This window comes from Rattus norvegicus, chromosome 8, assembly GCF_021556685.1.
Source record: "Rattus norvegicus strain SHRSP/BbbUtx chromosome 8, alternate assembly SHRSP_T2T, whole genome shotgun sequence".
Taxonomy (NCBI): Eukaryota; Metazoa; Chordata; class Mammalia; order Rodentia; family Muridae; genus Rattus; species Rattus norvegicus.
In genome coordinates, this window is record NC_141541.1 from 78,259,961 (window position 1) to 78,282,789 (window position 22,829).

The 22,829-nt window shown below is 43.1% G+C and overlaps 1 long non-coding RNA gene across 1 annotated transcript; it reads left to right on the forward strand.

The window, feature by feature from the left end:
- The first annotated feature begins 451 nt into the window (after positions 1-451).
- On the forward strand, positions 452-21,768 carry LOC148004228 (uncharacterized). Its single transcript, XR_015627813.1, has 4 exons — positions 452-848; positions 1,093-1,199; positions 3,000-3,184; positions 21,485-21,768. It is a non-coding gene; the product is annotated as an uncharacterized LOC148004228 (long non-coding RNA).
- Positions 21,769-22,829: the final 1,061 nt, after the last annotated feature.

Sequence of the window (22,829 nt, forward strand, 5' to 3'; positions counted from 1 at the left end):
CTGTTTCCCATTCTACTATATGCTGCCATGCCTGCAGGCTCGCTTTCTGTAACCCAAAATATGCGCCTCCCCCCAATAAGTATCATCTGCTCACAGTATTTTATCACAGCAATGGAAAAGTAACAAATGCACTCAGTTACAAAAGGGAAAGGACTCCAAGAAAATACTTCAGGTCCCTAAACCATCAGAGGTTGTCCCGCGTGACCTCTCGCCAGCAAGAATACGTGGGAACACACGAATCCTTCTGTAGCCAAAATGCTTATTATTTATTAATAATAGAGGGCGCTGGGCGCCAGCATGGCGCGGCTTATATACACCCTAGCGCAGCGCATCCACACCTGATTGGTTGCTTACCCATGATCTCATTAGGCACGCCCCGGAGTGGGCAAAGACCTGGCACGAAGGCACTCTTGCACATGCGCACACAGTTAACTTCCTGAAAGGAAGTCGGCTGGCGCGGCGGAGGACAGCGCCATCTTGTAATGGCGGAACTATCTCGGCCTTCCACGTGGGGCGCAGTGGAAGCCAGCGCCATCTTGTGGTGGCGAATGTTATTGCAGCCCTCTACAAGAGGTCTCTAGGGAAATGCAACCTGGGATAGTGATGGACAGACAGGGTCCTGATCCTCTTGTGCCAGTGACTGGGGTGAATCGCCATGCAATTTCACCACAGGACAGGGTGCTTGAGATGGAATGTGCTAGCGAAACCCAGGAAGCATGTAATTACTAAGTGAATCTGTGCAGACTAATGGGCTTCTATCCAAGATACTCAGGTCCTTCTAGAAACGTTTTTACAGTCTAGGGATCCCAGTTCAGTGTTTTCCTGGAGCCGTTCGAAAGGTGGTCTAGGTAAGATTCCCTGGGCACCTAAACTGAATGAGTTAACATGTGGGAGAGAAACACAGTGTCAGCCAGCATCGGCTGCCGACCGGGTTGGTCACCCTGACTGCTTTAGCTCCCTAAGAAGGAAACTGAGGTCCAGGGACGCACGGCCTTCTCTGCATACCAAAAAACGCTGGTGTTGGGACTGAGATTAGACCCTCGAGAAAGAGCCTGGCAATTTCTACACATCACTCTTTAAGTCATTTCTTAGGTGCAGACTCCATCTGGGGACAAGAAGACCAACAGGAGGGGAGTTCTTGCAGGTTCAAGTGAAGAGCGTCATCCATGCCTATCACAGATGACACCTGGATGGAACCTGTAGGTGATTTCCCAGTGACACAAATAGATTTTGTTTTGTTTTTTATTTTTGTTTGTTGTTTTGTTTTGTTTTAGTTTTCACAATTTTATTGTAAAATCTATATGGAAAAATTAAGATCCACGAATAGTTAAAACATTTAAAAGTAAAACAAGGAAGGTAGGAAAATTTGCCTTCCTGGATATCAACATTCCCCACCCCCCCTCGACCCTCACAGCTGGGTATATTTTCTCTAATTGGATATTTTATTTATTTACATTTCAAATGTTATCCCCTTTCCTGGTTTCCCTCTGCAAACCCCCTAGCCCATCCCCCCTTACCCTGTTTCTACGAGGGTGCTCCCCCACCCACCCACTCCCGAAAGTAGTTTTGAAACTGCCGATGAATACTGTGAATAGTTGTCATTCCCAACACCAGTTGTAGTGATTTATTTTTAAATGCTTCAAAGTGTTTAGACATCTGTGGAGTGTCTGTGCAATTCATCACCTATTCAAAGATGCTTTAAAGAGATGAGAGTACACACTGGCAGCCTTTGCCACCCACTCCTTCCAGGCACCCTCCTTAGGATGCTTTCCTCAGAAGCACGATGGTCTCCCTCAGGATCTGTTTCATTTTTCCAGATCCTTCTTGAAAGGATATCAGAATATGTTAGGACAATGAGGGCCAGTGCTGGATACCACCTCCATATCTTCTTCCAAGTCCCCTCCTTTCCCTCTTTTCCTTCTCTTCCCTTCCCCTTTCCCATCCCCCCTTGCCTTTTCTCTTTCCCCTTCCCTTTCTCTATTCCTTCCCTTTCTTATTCCCTTACCCCTCCCCCTCCTTTCCTTTTTCTTCCTTTCCCCCTTTTCCTTTAGCTCCCCTTCTCCTTATTTTTCCTTTTCCCTCCTCCTACTCTTCTACCTCCCCCCCCCGCACACACCCCACCTCCCTTCCTTTCTCCTTTCCTTTCTCTTTCAACTTAGTTAAAATAAATCAAAATCAAGAAAATCAATGAATAATAAGCAGATGATTAGAAGTTAAATTAAATCCCATGGGAATGACTGCATACAAACTGACTTTAGCCACTGCAAGGACCTGAGAAAAGGTGACAACACTAGTATTGCCCTCAATGGGAGGCATGACCCCATATGCTGAGGGTAAGCCTTTCAGGAACCCTGCCTATCGGAGACTCTGCCTGACACCAGCATCGCACAGCTATCCAGCCGGTGCCTGTGTTGAGATTAATTGACTTGAACTTCTCATGTGAATATCCTGGCTTTCCTTCCTTATAAAACCCCTCTGGATAATGTCTCTTGGCATAGTGGGTCATACCCAGAAGTCAGTGAGTCTTCTTGGAGTGGGGGATGTCGGTTAGCTATTGTCAAGTTGACACAAACAGCAGGCATCATGGGAGAGGGAGCCTCATTTGAGGATTTGCCTCCATCAAGCTGGTCTGTGAGCATGTCTGTTAGGCATTCTCTTGATTGCTGGTTGATGTGGGATAGGCCAACCCACTATGGGTGTGCCATCCCTAGGCAGGTGGGCCTTGGCTGTAAAGCAAAGGTAGCTGAGCAAGCCAAGGAGAAAGCAATCCCAGTAAGAAGCATCCCTCCTTCCTCATCGCATGGTTCTCCCTCTGCTCCTGCTTTAGTTCCTTCAGCGATGGATTATGACCAGCAAGAGTAGGCCAAACCAACCCTTTCCACGCAAGTTTGTTTTAGCCAGGGTTCTTTGTTCGCTTGTTCTAATGTGTATGGGTATTTTGCTTGTATGTATGTCTGTGTAGCACATATATGTCCTGTGTGTTCTCTTGGTGTCCCCAGAGGCCAGAAGAGGATGTCAGGATCTCTTGGAATTAAAGTTACAGACAGTTGAAAGCTGCCTTGTGGTTGCTGGGAATCAAACCTGGGTCCCCTGGAACAGCAGCTGGCACTCCACTTAACCACTGAGTCATCTCTCCAGTCAGCCTCTTACCACAGCAACAGAAAAGCAAACTCGGGCATTACAGGTAGAATTTTCATCATGAAAAGAATCAAATACTTACAAAATTTGGGCAGAAAATCCTTGAATAGAAAATCCAAAAAGAAAAACTAGAAATATCTAAGAATTACTGTTTTGTTTCTAAGAGCAAATTCATGTTTAAAGCATAATTTAACAATAGCTTCCTATTAAAACATAGTCATGACAGCCTTACTATTTCTGTCACCCAGCATTTTCAAGAGGCTTCTAGATGTAAGGGATCTAGGTCTCTGCAAAATGGAGAGAACAGACTTAGCTTCCTCAGAATTTAATCTGAAAGGGACTTCGGAGGCCACCATCCTGGTCCTGCATGTGAAGAAAACAAGGCTTAGGAGAGGGGAAAGGATCTGTGAGCATCCACACAGCTCTTTAGGGACTGTGGTATAGCCAGGACCCAGGGCTTTTTCTATTCTGAGGAACGGGAAACTTTGAAGGCAGAATTGGGAGAATTATAAAATCCCTCCGTCAAACTGATTCTGTAATCCGTACCAGTCCTGATCAGAGACGCTGGGAAGGTAGCTGTACAGTTTACCCTTCTAAGATTTTGCTTGGAGTAAATTTGGACGTAGTAGCCAGAGATGTTAAAGGGGGTGGCTTTTTTTTTTCATGGTCAAATGCCAGCTGAACCTCCAAAGAAAAGGGGCCAGGGAGGGGGACTCAATTTGGGAGACAATGACCAACTTTTGGTAGGAAGAACAAGGAAACCAAAGAGGAAGGAGACAAATGTAGAGTGGACACCCAGTCAAGGGGCTGAGTTCCTCATTCCAACTCCACAAACCACCACGGCGACACTCTGCGACCAGCACATTCAGTCAGTCAGCACCAGGCAGGGTGTGGGAGACTCAGCACTGAAAGAACCTAGCATTCGAGGGAAGAAAACACTCATAAATACTTTGGCAAGATGGAATTTGTAACACATTGAGCGCCCGGGGCTTGCAGGTGGGCTTTTGCGATCTTTCCTCGGGGTTTGGCAGCATCACAGTGACTCTGTGGGCCTTTATTGATGTATCCATTAGAAAGTGACATGATTTGCTTGCTAAGTTTCTGTTTAATTTGCATCTTAATGTCCTATCATTAGGGTTTAAATACAGGCATAGGGGATTGAGCGATTTAGAAAGTCCCTCTGGGAATTGGTAACTCACGGAACTCTGACGCACAGCACAGAAGGCAGGGGCTTGGAAGACATCTGAGCAGGTCCTTGATGGTCTGAGGGGAGCTTGCTGGAAGAAGCTACTTGGCAGCCTCTGATGATGTCAGAGGCCTGAAGTCAGGGTGAACACTCAGTGGTCTAGGAAATCCCAGAGCCTTCTTCCCAGCTATGTCCTATGTTTTACAAAGCATAATGGTAGCCGCTAAAACCCATCTATCTTTAAATTCGGTGAATTTCTATGTGTCCTGTGCCATGTTCAGCATGAATTTGTTCTTTACCCTTATGAGATCTCTAATCTAGTTAGTGACAGATGGCAAAAGTGGGACATGGACACTGGTCTCTCGTTTCTGGTGCTCATGATAGACACCATGAATGACACATGATGACAAAAGGTTTTTAAATATTTTAAACATGCATTCTTTTTCAATGATTGATTCTTTCTCTGTCTCTCTGTTTCTGTCTGCCTCTGCCTCTGTCTCTCTGTCTCTCTGTCTCTGTCTCTGTCTCTGTCTCTCTCTCTCTCTGTGTGTGTGTGTGTGTGTGTGTGTGTGTGTGTGCGCGCCTCTAGGCCGTGAATACTTTTGGAGGTCAGGACATAGTTTGTGGGAGTCAGTTCTCTATTTCAACCATGTGGGACTTCAGGGTAAAACTCATTGTCAGTCCTTGAAGTGGGCACCTTAACAACTGAGCCATCTCATTGACACCTATGATAGAAGTCTTGATGCTTCTAAACTTGACCTCAGAATCTTGCTCCCATGTGGCAGCATACAATCATCTATAACTCCAGGTTTGGGGGCTCGGATGCCCTTTTCAGAACTGCTTAGGTACCTGCATTTATATGTGTGTGTGTGTGTGTGTGTGTGTGTGTGTGTGTGTGTGTGTGTGTGTGAGAGAGAGAGAGAGAGAGAGAGAGAGAGAGAGAGAGAGAGAGGGAGAACACATGGGCACACACACACATACAATAAAACAAAAAAATAATAGGTTTTCTTAAAAAAAAAAAACCACTTCTCCTTTCAGCTGGAGTGCTGAATCAGGGGAGCTTGCCCTGGAACTTCCAGTGGTCATCTTGCCCACTATGGAGAGAAATCACTGGAACAAAGAGCAGACCTGTGTGGTGGTGAGAGGAATTCCAGAGGAGTATGAACCCCTGGAGTGAGACACACCTAAGGTCACAGCCCCTGTTCGTGCCCACCTTTCTCATGCCAGTTTGAGTTGTGCAGGACGAATTGGTTGACTGTGGTCTCATCCACTCCAGAGGCCTCACCCTCCTTGCTGTGTTAGGAGACTCATTGTTGAGCGTGGACTTACTAAGAGATTGTCTATGTCCTGCAGATGACCTCTTACCCATGCACACATGGGCAACACAAAATGGTTTTACTGTTTTGGGGTATGTGTGTGTGTGTGTGTGTGTGTGTGTGTGTGTGTGTGTGTGTGTGTGTGTTAGAAAAAGAAAGGAGCATGAAGTTGGAAAGTAGATATAGAAAGAGATCTAGGGGCTTATGGAAGATGGAAACTGGGTGTATATGATCATATTTCATGTATACAACTATGAAATTCCCCATAACAAAGAAAAATTCTAAAATGAATTTTAGTAAATACTGACTCTAGTTACTGCTTGGTGGTAGGATTTTGGTGACTATGAATAAACTGTACTTTATCTTTTTTATTAATCATTTTATTAGTTTACATTTCAAATGATATCCACCTTCCCAATTACTCCTCCACTACTCCTCATCCCACACCCCCTCTAGCCCTTCCCCTTTGCCTCTATGAGGATGGTCTAACCCACTAACCCACTAACCCACTAACCCACTCCTGCTTTACCTTCTAGCATCCTCCTATGCTGGGGCATCGACAAATTGGGGGATGGGCATGTACTTTCTATCTCAAATAAAACAGTGATGTTTAAGGAGAGGGTGGTCAGCCTGAAGAAGTCCACGTGTCTAACTGTGTCTTGACTTGTCTGCTTTTACTATCATTTTGGCTCTTTAGCCCACACTTAGCATCACAGAGCTGTCATGAACTGAAAGTTCAGGGGTACAAGTTTCGTGAGACAGCTCTAATGGAGTTTCATATTTTTGGATGGGGGTAATTATACTTTCCTGCTTAGAAGACCCTAGTGATGTATGTGTTTATCTTTGGAAACTATGTGGAGAAGCCTGCCGTGGCAACCATTCCAGGCATTCTCCTTCTTACTTACTAACACAAGATTTATGTTCCCATTCACAGAGCACAGTAAGGCTAATAAATTAGACTCGCTGACAACCCTTCAATAAGGAAACTATTTTTCTGCAGTTAACAGTTCTTTTTTGATATTAATAAGCTTACTTAGTGTTAATCATCTAGTCATAGGCAAAGCCCCTCCCTAAAGCCCAGTAGGCGAGCCCAAAGGAAAACCAACCATATTAAAAATGCTTCTCAGCTTCTGCTTACATTTTTGAAGGCAACTTGTGTACTTCTTAGGGCCTTTTGCTTGGTACAGTTGTACAGAACTACTGAAGAGATGAAGGGGGCTAGAACCCTCAAGTCGTTTTCCAGGGGAAAATGACAAGTATTTTAGAACCTCTCAAGATGTTTGTCAAAATATTAAAATGCATATTACCATCAATTATAAATGATAATTATAATAAAATTTACAAGTTTGCATCAGTGCACTGCCATTTAAAACACTAGAAATATTTTTTAAAGATTTATTTATTTATAGATAAGTACACTGTAGCTGTCTTCAGACACACCAGAAGAGGGCATCAGATCCCATTACAGATGGTTGTGAGCCACCATGTGGTTGCTGGGATTTGAACTCAGGACCTCTGGAAGAGCAATCCATGCTCTTAATCTCTGAGCCATCTCTCCAGCCCCCTAGAAATATTTTCTTAAGATTTATTTTTATTATGAATGTGTGTGTGTGTGTGTGTGTGTGTGTGTGTGTGTGTGTGTGTGTGTGTGGTGTAATATGGTCACATTGGTATAATGGACTCAGAGGCTGAAAGAGAACATCAGATAGATCCCCTGGAGCTGAAGTTACAGCCATTGTGAGCTGTCTGACCAGCATGCTAGGAATTGAATACGGGTCCTCTGGAAAGCCAGTAAGTACTTTTAACTGACGAACCATCTTTCCAGCTCCCCAACCACTAGAAATATTAGAAATAAAAGTACTTTGTCTATTCATAAAGAAACTAGAAAGTTAATTTAAACACTCCTTGCCTTCTTACCACTATGTAACACCATGTTAGAGCCTGACCTGAAGCAGGTTCTTTTCTATGCCTTGATGTGCTATGCAGCTCTCCCCAGGGGAATGGTCCGGGTTCCCCTGATGCCAGACTCTTCCTTCTGTAAGTAATATATTTGCATATAAGCTATACACAGCCTCCAATATACATTTAAAAAAATCTCTGTATTACTTGTAATTCCTGATACAATGTAAATAATTACTATACAGTGTTGGAGGAAAATGAAAAGAAAACACTATGTATATGTTATATATGGATATAATTCCAACATCTTAACATTTCTAATTTTCAAGTAGGTTGTCTTTGCCCACAAGGCATCCCTTCTAAGCTGGGTTGGGCTTCAGGCATTTTGTTCTAAACACTTTATGTTGTGTGAACTATTTCCTAAGATTCTTTTTTTCTCCATCTTTATTAACTTGAGTATGTCTTATTTACATTTTGATTGTTATTCCTTTTCCCGGTTTCCTGGCCAACATCCCCCTAACCCCACCCCTTCCACATGGGTGTTCCCTTCCCCATCCTCCCCCATTACTGCCCTCCCCACAATAATCACGTTCACTGGGGGGTTCAGTCTTGGCAGGACCTTCCACTGGTGCTCTTACTAGGCTATTCATTGATACCTATGCGGTTGGAGCCCAGGGTCAGTCCATGTATAGTCTTTGGGGAGTGGCTTAGTCCCTGGAAGCTCTGGTTGGTTGGCATTGTTGTTCATATGGGGTCTCAAGCCCCTTCAAGCTCTTTCAGTCCTTTCTAAGAGTCCTTCAACGGGGGTCCCGTTCTCAGTTCTGTGGTTTGCTGCTGGCATTTGCCTGTGTATTTTCTGTATTCTGGCTGTGTCTCTCAGGAGAGATCTACATCCAGTTCCTGTCGGCCTGCACTTCTTTGCTTCATCCATCTTATCTTGTTTGGTGGCTGTATACGTGGGGGCCACGTGTGGGGCAGGCTCTGAATGGGTGTTCCTTCTGCCTCTGTTCTAAACTTTGCCTCCCTATTCCCTCCCAAGGGTATTCTTGTTCCCTTTTTAAAGAAGGAGTGAAGCATTCACATTTTGGTCATCCTTCTTCAGTTTCATGTGTTCTGTGCATCTACGGCAATTCAAGCATTTGGGCTAATATCCACTTATCAATGAGTGTATACCATGTGTGTTTTTCTGTGATTGATTTTCACTCAGGATGGTATTTTCCAGTTCCATCCATTTGCCTATGAATTTCATGAAGTCATTGTTTTTGATAGCGGAATAATATTCCATTGTGTAGATGTACCACATTTTCTGTATCCATTCCTCTGTTGAAGGGCAACTGGATTCTTTCCAGCTTCTGGCTATTATTAATAAGGCTGCTATGAACATAGTGGAGCACGTGTCTTTGTTATATGTTGGGGCATCTTTTGGGTATATGCCCAAGAGAGGTATAGCTGGATCCTCAGGTAGTTCAATGTCCAATTTTCTGAGGAACCTCCAGACTGATTTCCAGATTCCAATCTGCAAATCCCATCAACAATGGAGGAGTGTTCCTCTTTCTCCACATCCTCGCCAGCATCTGCTGTCACCTGAGCTTTTGATCTTAGCCATTCTCACTGGTGTGAGGTGAAATCTCAGGGTTGTTTTGATTTGCATTTCCCTTATGACTAAAGATGTTGAATATTTCTTTAGGTGTTTCTCAGCCATTCGGCATTCCTCAGCTGTGAATTCTTTGTTTAGCTCTGAACCCCATTTTTTAATAGGGTTATTTGTTTCCCTGCGGTCTAACTTCTTGAGTTCTTTGTATATTTTGGATATAAGGCCTCTATCTGTTGTAGGATTGGTAAAGATCTTTTCCCAATCTGTTGGTTGCCATTTTGTCCTAACAACAGTGTCCTTTGCCTTACAGAAGCTTTGCAGTTTTATGAGATCCCATTTGTCGATTCTTGATCTTAGAGCATAAGCCATTGGTGTTTTGTTCAGGAATTTTTTCCAGTGCCCATGTGTTCCAGATGCTTCCCTAGTTTTTCTTCTATTAGTTTGAGTGTATCTGGTTTGATGTGGAGGTCCTTGATCCACTTGGACTTAAGCTTTGTACAGGGTGATAAGCATGGATTGATCTGCATTCTTCTACATGTTGACCTCCAGTTGAACCAGCACCATTTGCTGAAAATGCTATCTTTTTTCCATTGGATGGTTTTGGCTCCTTTGTCAAAAATCAAGTGCCCATAGGTGTGTGGGTTCATTTTCTGGGTCTTCAATTCTATTCCACTGGTCTATCTGTCTGTCTCTGTACCAATACCATGCAGTTTTCATCACTATTGCTCTGTAATACTGCTTGAGTTCAGGGATAGTGATTCCCCCTGAAGTCCTTTTATTGTTGAGAATAGTTTTTGCTATCCTAGGTTTTTTGTTATTCCAGATGAATTTGCAAATTGTTCTGTCTAACTCTCTGAAGAATTGGATTGGTATTTTGATGGGGATTACATTGAATCTGTAGATTGCTTTTGGTAAAATGGCTATTTTTACTATATTAATCCTGCCAATCCATGAGCATGGGAGATCTTTCCATCTTCTGAGATCTTCAATTTCTTTCTTCAGAGGCTTGAAGTTCTTATCATACAGATCTTTCACTTGCTTGGTTAGAGTCACACCGAGGTATTTTATATTATTTGGGACTGTTATGAAGGGTGTTATTTCCCTAATTTCTTTCTCGGCTTGTTTCTCTTTTGTGTAGAGGAAGGCTACTGATTTATTTGAGTTAATTTTATACCCAGCCACTTTGCTGAAGTTGTTTATCAGCTTTAGTAGTTCTCTGGTGGAACTTTTGGGATCACTTAAATATACTATCATATCATCTGCAAATAGTGATATTTTGACTTCTTCCTTTCCAATCTGTATCCCTTTGATCTACTTTTGTTGTCTAATTGCTCTGGCTAGAACTTCAAGAACTATATTGAATAATTAGGGAGAGAGTGGGCAGCCTTGTCTAGTCCCTGATTTTAGTGGGATTGCTTCAAGTTTCTCTCCATTTAGTTTAATATTAGCTACTGGTTTGCTGTATATGGCTTTTACTATGTTTAGGTATGGGCCTTGAATTCCTATTCTTTCCAGGACTTTTATCATGAAGGGGTGTTGAATTTTCTCAAATGCTTTCTCGGCATCTAATGAAATGATCATGTGATTTTTATCTTTCAGTTTGTTTATATAGTGGATTATGTTGATGGTTTTCCATATATTAAACCATCCCTGCATGCCTAGGATGAAGCCTACTTGATCATGATGGATGATTGTTTTGATGTGCTCTTGGATTCAGTTTGCAAGAATTTTATTGAGCATTTTTGCATCGATATTCATAAGGAATATTGGTCTGAAGTTCTCTTTCTTTGTTGGGTCTTTGTGTGGTTTAGGTATAAGAGTAATTGTGGCTTCACTGAAGGAATTCGGTAGTGCTCTGTCAGTTTCAATTTTGTGGAATAGTTTGGATAGTATTGGTGTGAGGTCTTCTATGAAGGTCTGATAGAATTCTGCACTGAATCCATCTGGACCTGGGCTCTTTTTGGTTGGGAGACTTTTAATGACTGCTTCTATTTCTTTAGGAGTTATGGGGTTGTTTAAATGGTTTATATGTTCCTGATTTAACTTTGGTACCTGGTATCTGTCTAGGAAATTGTCCATTTCCTCCAGATTTTCAAGTTTTGTTGAATATAGGCTTTTGTAGTATGATCTGATGATTTTTTTGAAATTCCTCTGATTCTGTAGTTATGTCTCCCTTTTCATTTCTGATTTTGTTAATTTGGACACACTCTCTGTGTCCTCTCCTTAGTCTGGCTAAGGGTTTATCTATTTTCTTGATTTTCTCAAAGAACCAGCTTTTGGTTCTGTTGATTCTTTGTATAGTCCTTTTTGTTTCTACTTGGTTGATTTCAGCTCTGAGTTTGATTATTCCCTCCCTTCTACTCCTCCTGGGTGTATTTGCTTCTTTTTGTTCTAGAGCTTTTAGGTGTCAAGCTGCTGATATATGCTCTCTCCTCTTTCTTTCTGCAGGCACTCAGAGCTATGAGTTTTCTCTTAGCATAGCTTTCATTGTGTCCCATAAGTTTGGGTATGTTGTACCTTCATTTTCATTAAATTCTAAGTCTTTAATTTCTTTCTTTATTTCTTCCTTGACCAGGTTATCATTGAGTAGAACATTGTTCAACTTCCATGTATATGTGGGCGTTCTTCCCTTACTGTTATTGAAGACCAGCTTTAGCCCCTGGTGGTCTGATAGGACACATGGGATTATTTTTATCTTTCTGTATCTGTTGAGGCCTGTTTTATGACCGAGTATATGGTCAATTTTGGAGAAAGTACCATGAGGTGGTGAGAAGAAGGTATATCCTTTTGTTTTCGGATAGAATGTTCTATAAATGTCTGTTAAGTCCATTTGGTTCATGACTTCTCTTAGTCTGTCTATGTCTCTGTTTAATTTCTGTTTCCATGATCTGGCCATTGATGAGAATGGGGTGTTGAATTCTTCTACTATTATTGTGTGAGGTGCAATGTGTGCTTTGAGCTTTAGTAAGGTTTCTTTTATGTATGTAGGTGCCCTTGTATTTGGAGCATAGATATTTAGGATTGAGAGTTCATCTTGGTGGATTTTTCCTTTGATGAATATGAAGTGTTCTTCCTTATCTTTTTTGATGACTTTTGGTTGAAAATCGAATTTATTCGATATTAGAATGGCTATTCCAGCTTGCTTCTTCAGACCATTTACTTGGAAAGTTGATTTCCAGCCTTTCACTCTGAGGTGTCTGTCTTTGTCTTTGAGGTGTGTTTCCTGTAGGCAGCAGAATTCGGGGTCCTCATTGCATATCCAGTTTGTTAATCTGTGTCTTTTTATTGGGGAATTGAGTCCATTAATGTTGAGAGATATTAAGGAATAGTGATTGTTGCTTCCTGTTATATTCGTATTTGGATGTGAGATTATGTTTGTGTGCTTTTCTTCTCTTTGTTTTGTTGCAAGACGATTAGTTTCTTGCTTTTTCTAGGGTGTAGCTTGCCTCCTTATATTGGGCTTTACCATTTATTATCCTTTGTAGGCCTGGATTTGTAGAAAGATATTGTGTAAATTTGGTTTTGTCATGGAATATCTTGGTTTCTCCATCTATGTTAATTGAGAGTTTTGCTGGATACAGTAACCTGGGCTGGCATTTGTGTTCTCTTAGGGTCTGTATGACATCTGTCCAGGATCTTCTGGCTTTCATAGTCTCTGGTGAGAAGTCTGGTGTGATTCTGGTAGATCTGCCTTTATATGTTATTTGATCTTTTTCCCTCACTGCTTTTAATATTCTTTCTTTGTTTTGTGCATTTGGTGTTTTCACTGCTATTTGTCGGGAGGAATTTCTTTTCTGGTCCACTCTATTTGGAGTTCTGTAGACTTCTTGTATGTTTATGGGCATCTCTTTCTTTAGGTTAGGGAAGTTTTCTTCTATGATTTTGTTGAATATATTTACTGGTCCTTTGAGCTGGGAGTCTTCACTCTCTTCTATACCTATTATCCTTAGGTTTGATCTTCTCATTGTGTCCTGGATTTCCTGTATGTTTTGGACCAGTAGCTTTTTCTGTTTTACATTATCTTTAACAGTTGTGTTGATAATTTCTATGGAGTCTTCTGCTCCTGAGATTCTCTCTACTATCTCTTGTATTCTGTTGGTGATGCTTGTATCTATGGCTCCTTGTCTCTTCCTTTGGTTTTCTATATCCAGGGTTGTCTCCCTTTGTGCTTTCTTTATTGCTTCTATTTCCATTTTTAATTCCTTCACCTGTTTGATTGTGTTTTCCTGTTATTCTTTCAGGGATTTTTGTGATTCCTCTCTATAGGCTTCTACTTGTTTATTTATGTTTTCCTGCATTTCTCTAAGGGAGTTCTTTATGTCTTTCTTGAAGTCTTCCATCATCATGATCAAATGTGATTTAAAATCAAGATCTTGCTTTTTCTGGTGTGTTTGGATATTCAGTGTTTGCTTTGGTGGGAGAATTGGGCTCTGATGATGCCATGTAGTCTTGGTTTCTGTTGCTTAGGTTCCTGCGCTTGCCTCTCGCCATCAGGTTGTCTCTGGTGTTACCTTGTTCTGCTATTTCTGACAGTGGCTAGACTGTCCTATAAGCCTGTGTGTCAGGAGTGCTGTAGACCTGTTTTCCTGTTTTCTTTCAGCCAGTTATGGGGACAGAGTGTTCTGCTTTCAGGCGTGTAGTCGTTCCTGTCCACTGGCTTTCAGCTGTTCCTGTGGGCATGTGTCCTTAGTCCACAGGCAGGTCACTTGGAGCAGAAAAGTTGGTCTTACCTCTTGTCTCAGGCCTGAAGTTGCTCCTGGGGGGCTGCATTTGAGCTTTCCATGAGGGCGGCAACCAGAAGGGCCTGCCCCGCCTTTTCTTGGACCCCTGTGCACGGGGGTCCCAGATGGCATTAGGTGTTTTCCTCTAGAGTCAGAAATGTGGGTAGAGTGTAGTCTCTTCTGGCTTCCCAGGCGTGTCTGCCCCTCTGAAGGTTTAGATCTCCCTCCCACAGGATTTGGGTGCAGGGAACTGTTGACTGCGTCCCTTCAGGTCCAGGTGGTGTCTGGACTGCAGGGGACCTGCCGCTTGAGTACCCCTATCTTCCTGTTCCCAGAGGTCCTATACAGTTTCCTCTTGGGCCACAGATGAAGGCAAGGGTGGGCAGTATTGGCAGTCTCTCCTAAGATTCTTTTAAGATGAGCTGAAGTTTCCAACATTTTGAGAAAATAATCGGCAATTTAAGATACTTTGTAACCGTCCTCTAATCATTTAAAACTCTGACTTATTCTCTAAGCCACACTTTGATCATGCTCCATAAGATTTGGTGTGGACTGCACTTGTTATCATACTTGAAATGCTTTCTGGTTAGTTTATCATTCAGAGAGAGCATCCAGATGTATGTTTTGAAATTTCCAAATTATTAAGTTTTCCCCTTTCTCTCATTTTTAATGTATTTGCATTTTAGCAACAGAAAATGAATATTTTAGACATTGTTTATGATCATGTATGAATTCAATGTTGAGTATCCTAAGTAAGTTCCGCCAGCATGATCCGAAGAATAGTGGTCTCCCAAAGATGTCTGTACCCTAATGCTGGGGACATCTGAGAACATTTTAGTGCACATGAAAGGATTTTGTAAATGTACTTAGGAATATAGACTGTAGGGGCTTGAGCAGTGGCTCAATGGTTGAGAGTACGCGCAGCTCTCCCAGAGAACCCCAGTTCTTTCTGTCACTCTGACAGCTCATAACTCCAGCAGCACCTGCAATTCCAGATGCAGGGGATTTGACCCCTCTGGCATCCTCCAGCATCCTCTGGCATCCTATGGCACCCACACCCATGTGCACAGACTATATATATATATATATATATATATATATATATATATATATATATTCATAATTAAATATAAACATTTTTTTAAATGCAGACTGTGGAATGGGGAGACCATCTCAGTAAGATTACCCAATGGGCCCAATCTAAGCATATGGGTGCATAGAAATGAACTGGTCTACTGTATATCAAAAATAATACAGAAGATCTGAGGTGTGAGACGCATTTGACTGTAGTACACCAGTCAGGAATGTGTTGTACCAGAACAATGGTACAACATTCTACAACACACCACTAGGACTTTAGTCCTATTGACATTAGTGTGACCCCTGTGACTTGGAAATGAAACCAAGCCAAATTTTAAGAACAAGACAGGCAAAGTTTTATAAGGATGTGATCCAAAGCTGGCAGGCTTCTGCTCCAGCTGTGGAGATGCAGCTGTTAGCAAGAGGGACTCAGGCAAAAAGAAGCAACAAGCCTTTATTCTTGATATTATTGCTTTGTTTTGATTTTGTTTTATGAGGGCTTGCTGACTAGCCTAGGCTGTCCCAGAACTTGATCTGTAGACAAGGCTGGCCTTGAACTTACAGAGATCTGCCTGCCTCTGCCTCCTGAGTGCTGGGATTAAAGGTATGAGTCACCAAAAGCTGGCTTGCATTTTTATGTTTGGTTTGTTTTGGTTTGGTTTGGTGGGAGGTTTGGTGATTGTCTGTTAATGGTGGACAGAGTTCCAAAAGATGTCTTCCTTCTTGTGCTCAAGCACCCTAGTCTTGTATTTGGTGGGCTAATGGGTGGTCAACTTCACTCAGGACCTTTTAAGTCACAGCTCACATCCTTTCTGGGCTCTTGTGACAGAGCTGAGAGATTTGAACCCATGAACTGAAAGCACATGGACATTGCAGAAGAAGTGCTCATGCGCCCCAGCAAACAATAGACCAAGTTTACCTCTATTTCAGCCTTAGAGCATTTCTCAACACGTCTCTATGAAGAGCTGGTGAGTCCTAGTCAAGGGTTGTGGTGCTAAGAGGACAGACACAACATGAAGTCAGGGGTACAATGGTTTTAGCAAAAAAAAAAAAAACAGGTATTTATGCTTCTGCAAAGAGACTTAGGCAACTTATCAAACCCACTTTGCAGAGGTATTTCATCATGGAAGACCATGGTTCTGCTCCAATACCTTGCCTGCCATCTGCGTTGATTCTTGAAGAGTTGCTGGGACCTCTTATAGAATGAAATTGTTCCTTCTCCCTTTGGTGACAATTCCCTCTGGTCTTTGTCATTTGTGCAGCCACTCAAATTCCACCTGATTTAGCTAAGTCATAGGGCCCCCCAGAGTATAAATATTCTCCTTATGATGAATTAATTCTGGTGACTATGACAAAGGTATAGAGGGCAAAGGGTGGAGGCAGAATGAGAGCCTCATCATTGAAATGGATCACACTGTGCAAATTCAGCATCCACTTGCGGTTTTGTTTGCTCAATGTTGTCCCTACCCGACTCACATCAATGCCTTGGAGCTGAATTCCGCCAAGCAAATTCTCACCCAGAGCTCTCATAATGCAAGAGAACAGAACCAGTGCCTCGATTTTAGCCTGGTGTGGTTATCCCTGCAAAGTACCTGTTGTTTTAAGCTGCTAAGTTTGTGGCTGTTTACACAGAGGTTATATAAAACTAATCCAGGGAAGATGTACTTTTCAATGATCAGCTGCAGTTTATCTGTTAAAATTTGTTACTCACATGGAAAAGTGTTGTGGTTTGCCCCGAAGTTATCTTTGATGCTAATTCCACAGCCCCAAGGACAGCTGCCTAGTTACGTACTCAGGAATCAGGTGACTTCACCAGAACATCACCATTGAATTTGTAAAGTACAGGTGAGGGGCAGGTACAAGATAGAAGGAGGCCTGTCATTGGAGGAGAAGGAAGGATGGACGGGAGAGAAGTTTGAAGGAAGAGGAGGAGCCGAGGAGAAAGGAGAGGAGGGAGAGGGGAAGAAGCTGTGGCAGGACAAGATGGCAGGTGATGTTAAGATTCTGCTCTGTGTATTTACAGGTTGTTATTAATGTTCTCAAGGGATGGATGGTGCTGGGCTTTGTATGTTTAAGTGGGCAATTGTATCTTACCAATTGGGTCAAAGATTATTGTGTTGTGTGTTCTTTTATGTGAGGGTTTGAGTGTAGGAAAGTGTACAGCTGGGATGTGTTTCCGCCAAGATATCTAGCAGATATGTTGGGACACTACGGTGCCAGAGCTAGTGGGATAAAAGACACCGATACCTTTTTTTATTTTTATATTTTTACAACAACAGAAAAGACCAAACACAGCCTTTACTGTGATGGCTAGTCTTGGTTGTCAATTTGAAAGGATCTAGGGTCGTCTAGGAGATCAACCCCTGGGCATGCCTGTCATGGGGTTTCTAGATTGGGTTGAGGTCAGAAAACTCACCCTAAATGTGGGTGGCACCTTCCACAAGTCAGGGTCCTAGACTGGATAAAGACACAATGAGATGGGCAGGAGCAGCTCCCCTCCCTGCTTCTTGACTGCTGATGGAGTGTGAACAGATGCCCCGGCTTCCGCTGCCAAAACTTCCCAGACATCATAGACTGGACCCTCAAACTGTGAGTCAAAATAAGCCCCTTCTTCCTAAAGTTACTTTTGTCAGGAGTTATGTCAGGGCAGTGAGGAAAAAAACCTAATATACTTATCATCTGCCATTGTGAATGAGGACTGAGGTAAAGGCAGGGTTTTTGTTGTTCTTGTTGTTGTTGTTGTTTCTCTTTGGAGTTCCTTGAACTTTCATTTTATCATTCACATCCAAGCCACATTTATACTAAGAATCAAAGCTTGCTATACTTATTTATATCTTGTGTTTCTATATCTGCTTTCTAGATTTTTGTCATCTGGCTGAATAAATTAGTCCTTTGTCCCTACAGAGGTTAGTGGTATCTTTGGATTGACTCCTCTCATTTTGTCTTTTTTCATCTGTTCTCACACATCTTACTTGTATCCCCTCTGAAAGGAAAAGTAACAGCTTAGGAGCCACAAGACCAAGTTCTCAGCACAAAGGGGATTTACTTGACCCAGAGGGACAGAGTCTTGGCTTCTCTGCTTAGGTGGGAAGGTGTCCTGGGCTTTTTTTCAGACTTCTCACCTAAAATTAGCATTATCTGGGGAGGAGCCTGTTGAGAGGCTAGAGATGACCTTTGTGACAGTTATGACAGGTAGGGAGGTCTGGAGGAGTGACTGGCTGCTGGGGTTCCTGGGGGAAGGGAGCAATGGCCACTTTCCTGCCTTGAGAGTTTACAAAGTTTACAAAGGGAGTCCAGGGCAGGGGAGCCTTTCCAGCCACCTGAGTGGAGGGAGTAAGAGAGACAGGACTAGAGGAGAAGGGAGAAGGGGAAGGGAACAGAGACAGGGCAGGGTTATTTATCCCAGAAGTGAACTGGACAAAGGACTACAGTTTATAAAGGCACAAAGGAAACCTGTTGGCTATTCATGATACTAAGAAGCAGGAAGGCTTTCTCTCCCTGCTGGGGACTCCCTTTGTAAATTCTGTACACTTTGTAAACTCTGTATACTTTGTAAACTTTGTATACTTTGTAAACCATCAAGGCAGGAAAGTGGCCAGGACCCTCCCCCAAGTGCCAGAAAGGTGTTTCCAGCACCATGACAGGACCCTCCCCTGATTATGCTAATTTTAGGTGAAATAGCTGAACAAAAGCCACCAATCCCTGATCTCCTCCAAGCTCAAGACTTGAAATTCCACCCTGGGAATCTCCACCCTAGAAAGTTACACCCACCATACCCCACCCCCAAGAACCCCTATCCAAGTACTATACTTTGTCTGATTCCCTGCTGTTGTCTGTTCCCTCCTGGGAATACAGGCAGGCACTCCTGGGTTCAGCCCTCCACACCTCAGACCCTCCAATAAATCTGTTTTATGAGCTTTGCTGCCTGGTGTGACTCTCATCAGAAGACCAGAAGCAGTGAAGAGAAGGAGAGGGCTGCTGCCCCTGAGCTCCTCAGCTCAGCTGGACATACCCTTTCCTGGGAGCTGCCCTCCCTCTGCAGAGGAGGCTTCCTCTCAGAGCTGTGTGGTTCCTGGGCCTCCCAGTACACTTTTCCCATCCTGGCAAGAAGGTCAAAAAACTCATGTTAGGGTGAGGTGTTTAATTTTAATTGGGCATGTTAATTAGGTGAGCCAAATGGGGGCTTTTGATTGCTTGACTTCATACTTTGATGGCTGCATCTTGGTAGTCGGCCTCTGGAGGAGGAAGTGGTCAATAAGGAAGTAGACCTTGGTGGCTAGCTTTAGGAATGTAATCTAATGTTTTTTGCCTATTTATTTTTTTTTATTTTATTTTTTCTTTTTTTCAGAGCTGGGGACGGAACCCAGGGCCTTGCGCTTGCTAGGCAAGCGCTCTACCACTGAGCTAAATCCCCAGCCCCAATCTAATAGTTTTTAACAAGGCAAAGGGACTGGGAAAGGACAAGAGCTATGTTTGCTGGGCTGGCCAGAGTCCCTGTTTCTCCTGTTCTTAGAAAGCCATAGGGTATGTACCTGCAACCCCAGCACCCAGGAGGGGAGGCAAGAGGATCCAGAATTTGAGGCCAGCCAAGGCTGCACAGTGAGGGTCTCCTCATACCCAAAAGAAAAAGGTTTTCCTTTCTCACCTCTATTTGCTTTTAGCTCAATGATATTTCTCTATCTCGTTCTATTTTTCACTCTCTACTAAACTGATAATTTTATACTTGTATACTTCTCGTGACTATCCTAAACACCTCTAAAATTTTGAGATTTCTTTGTTCTATTGAATGCATATATATGTTTTGCCTGCACGCATGACTATGTACCATGTGTATGCCTAAAGAAGGCATCAGATCCCCTGAAACTAGAGGTAAGGGGTGGTTGTGGGCCACCATGTGGGTGCTAGAAGTCAAACTCCATCCATCGCAAGAACAAGTGCTCTTAACCACTGAGCCATCTCTCCAGCCCCTATCTCAAAAACATTTTAATATAAATAACTTTATAACAGAGTTTATATTTTTATCCTCAAAAATAATAGGACTCACTTTGAAGGCAGTGTCCTATTTTTTTTCCTATTTTACTTATGTCTCCTTTTCATCATTCTCATAAGACAATAATTATATTGGTAAATTTTATTTATTCATGTGTGTGTGTATGTGTGTGTGTGTGTGTGTGTGTGTGTGTGTGTGAGATGTGCATGTGCACATGCGTGGTGAGTACATTCCTTTATGCTCTGACATATGGCAGTCAGGGGGACAATGAGATGTTTTCCTCAGTCTCCGCTCTCCCTTATTCGTGAGATGGGATCTCTCACTAAGCCTGGCCCTCTCCATTTCAGCCAAACTAGCCAGTCAACAAGCTTAGCTAACCACACACCCACCTCAGCCCCCGGCCCTGGGGTTGCAGGCTTCTCACCACCGTGGCCAGATGCTTACACAGCTGCTCAAGATCCAGACTCAGGTCCTTGTGCTTGCACTACAAGCTCTTCACCCCCTGAATCATCCTCCCAGCCCCCTTAGCTTTATCAATGCACTTCCTCTACTTTTCTCTTTATGCTATATGCTAGTTTTATCAATGTTTATGCTTGTTGGGTTTTTTTCTCCTTAAATATCAGACTTTTAGGATCATGTGTATGTGTGCCTATGTGTGCATGTTCACATGTGTACCCATTGTCTGCACCCACACTTGTGCATGAGTGTGCAGAGACCAGAGGACAACCTCAGGTGCTGTTCTTCCGGTGCTGTCCACTCCTTATTCCCATTCATGAATGTATTCCTTTGTTTATTTATTCTTAGACAGTGTCAGGGTCTCTGTTGGACTGAAACTTGCCAACTCGTCGGAGTGACCAGCCAGCGAGCCCCGGGGATGCACTTGTCTCCGCCTCCGGGGACTGGGATTCCAAGCTCATGCCACAGTGCTCAGCATTATAATGGGTTCTGGGGAGTCAAACCTGGGCCCTTGTGCTCACAAGGCAGGTGCCTCACCCACTGAGCTGTCTCGAAAGCTCTCTTCTTACAACTTACCATATATCCCACCTGTCCTACTCTCTAGCTAGTATCTCTGTTCTCTGTTTCACTGCTACACAGTGAGGAGTCCCTTTAGGTATGGTTCAGCAGCTCTTTCTTTCACAGCATTTATCTTCGCCATCGGATTTTTATTTATTGGTTGATATTTGCCTTAGTCCCTTGAGTCTGTGTGCCTTTCTTATACTAAACATTAAAAAACAATCCATCCCATTTGCATTCTGGAGGCTGTCCCTGGTCCCCACATCTGGCTTGCCTCTGTCATTTGTGTGTCACTCTTATCATCTTACTGTGAACTCGGACTTCATGGAAATTTTGAGATATTTAGGTGTGCTCCTCTAGAGAGTTTAAATAGTTGCCATTTAAAAAAATGAAAATGTTGGGCTTGGCCTAATCTAGAATATTCTGCTAGTATCCTTTGAATCGAAATTCTGTGTTGTGGCTGATTTGGGGTTACACATGATCTGTTTGCTCTGTACCCATTCTCAAGATCCTGACAAGGCAAGTCTTCATCTCTCTCTGCTGCAGGTGCACTGACTTCTGGTCCACCGTCTCCTGATGATACAACTCACTGTGGCCCCAGATTCATGCAGGTTGTCTCCTCTCACTCACCCCAGCTGGGCAGGAGCTCTGCCCTGTGTTTCTTCTTCCTATACAATAGTCCACATGGATGCTCAACGTCACCAAAATTCATCAGAGGCTTCCTAGACGAACAGCTTACCTCTCGCTCAATGAATTCCCACCCACACTGTATTTTTGACATCTAAGAACCCCCATTTCATTTTCAGCTTAATAAAACATTCCTGAAAAGACTCTTCATAATCTACCCAGGGAGGGATATTTAGGGATTCCATTCTACCATCCTATTAGAAAGGAAATTCCTACAAACACTAATGATATTCATTCGCCGACTGAGGATTTGGCGCTAAGCACATGACACGGGACGAATAATGAAGCCCGATCCCTGTTCTCAAGAGATGGCCATGGCAGAAGCCAGCTCTCTGGGGTTTCTTGTGGGAATTCTCAACATTATACACACTCTATTTATGTGAGAAAATACAGAACAACCAGGATCCTCTCAACAATTATTTAACAGGAGTTATAAATGGAGTTGTCCAGGTGATTCAGTTGGTCTGCTGCTTGCCTGACGTGCATAAAGCCCAGGGTAGGGTCTCTAGTACCACATAAACAGTGTGATGCTGTCACCTGCAGTCCCTGCACTTGGGAGCTGGAGGCAGGAGTGTTAGGGCACGATTGGTTACACAACAAGTTTGCAGCCATTCTGAGATATTTGTACACAAATATTTGTTGACTAAATACTTAAACTAAATGTTACTTGCTTAATGAGACAAGTTAGTATCTGTTGTCTTATGCTTGGATCTTCTTTTCCCGAGTCTAATGCTATACAAGAAACAGGGAGGTGTCTTACCTAAGCAACCTCACCGGAGCTGCGCTTGCAAGCCCCATAGCACCGCTTCGCCTCTGTTTCTTTTTTCTGTGCATCTGCAGCTCCCGCTGTGTAAGGATACAGGAGAGGTACCGTACACAGCCAGGGCTGCACTGTCAGTCAGGCTGCCTCTCATATGCATCATACGCAGGAAGGACTCTTTCAAGTGCCTCCCTAATCACTTCCTTATCCTATCTGACACGCTCTGCTGTGTGAAGGCAAATGCTGGTGACAGCCTGAAACAGTGTGGTGGGAGCAGGGCTGGGAAGTGAGCACGTACCAGCATGGCTGGCCTGTTCCATGATTTCTATAAGCTCCTTTTTCCAGGGAGCACTTCCAATGTAGGTTTCAGAACTCTGGGAGAAAGGCCTGGTGAATAACCACTTCACCTCAATGCCAGCCGGCTCTAGTAATGTTTTCAGATTT